The sequence below is a fragment of the Mus pahari genome, chromosome 19, assembly GCF_900095145.1.
Source record: "Mus pahari chromosome 19, PAHARI_EIJ_v1.1, whole genome shotgun sequence".
In the NCBI taxonomy this organism is placed as follows: Eukaryota; Metazoa; Chordata; class Mammalia; order Rodentia; family Muridae; genus Mus; species Mus pahari.
In genome coordinates, this window is record NC_034608.1 from 57,455,381 (window position 1) to 57,456,530 (window position 1,150).

The window sequence follows — 1,150 nt, forward strand, 5'->3', positions numbered from 1 at the left end:
GTGTGAGGCCAACACACAGAACAAAAAGTTATCAGGTTTCTGAGAGGCTCTGCCAGAGCCTGACAAATACAGAGGCGGATGCTCACAGCCAACCACCATGGGGATCATGGGGTCCCCAATGGAGGAGTTAGAGAAAGGACTGAAGAGCTGAAGGGGTTTGCAACCCCATAGGAAGAACAACAATATTAACCAACCAGACCCCCAGGGTCTAAACCACAAACCAAGGAGAGTGCACGTGGAGGGACCAATAGCTCCAGCCATATATGTAGCAGAGGATGGCCTTGTTGGGCATCAATAGGAGAAGAGGCCCTTGGTCCAGTGAAGGCTCAATGCCCCAGGGTAGAGGAATGCCAGGGCGGGGAGGAAGGAGTAGGTGGATGGGTGGAGGTAGACCCTCATAAAAGCAGGAGGAAGGGAGATGGGATAAGGGGCTTGGGGGGGATCAGGAAAGGGAAAAACATTTGAATTGTAAATAAAGAAAATATCTAATTAAAAAAAAAAAAAGAAGTTATCAGGCTTGTACGAGATAAACTAAGAGATCACAGAAACCAAAGAGAGGATAGACATACTTCAAAACGCAGTGGAGGCGGTAGGATGTGTTTGGGAGCTCGGGGGGGGGGGGGTCTACTGGGTGTGGCTAGGGGGTGAGGCCCTCGATCAGTGCTGAGGAGAAAGAGAAGTCATATATAAGGTAAGCTCTTTTCTAAAGCTTAGCTCCAAGTTCTTAAAACGCGGTGGTAAATTTTGGAAGTTATTTTGGATTGAGGAGACCGAGACATTTTCCAGCAGATACGGACTCAGCATGAATTCTGGCTGAAGGAAGCATAGACCAGCACGAGGTTGGGTGGAGTCCCGGGCAATTCTTGATTAATGGCCAATGTAAAGAAATCCCAGCAAGAGGCCAAGTGACAGAACACAGGAAAATTTGTAGGGAAAACACCACGGGATTCAAAGCTATTGCAAAACCGTGACATGGTCTCAGTCAAAAGAAAAAAAAAAAAGCAGAAAAAGATTAATTTTTTAAACTTATTTTATTAGATATTTTCTTCATTTACATTTCAAATGCTATCCTGAATGTCCCCTACACCCTCCCTCCACCCTGCTCCCCTGCCCACTCACTCCCACTTCTTGGCCCTGGTGTTCCCCTGTG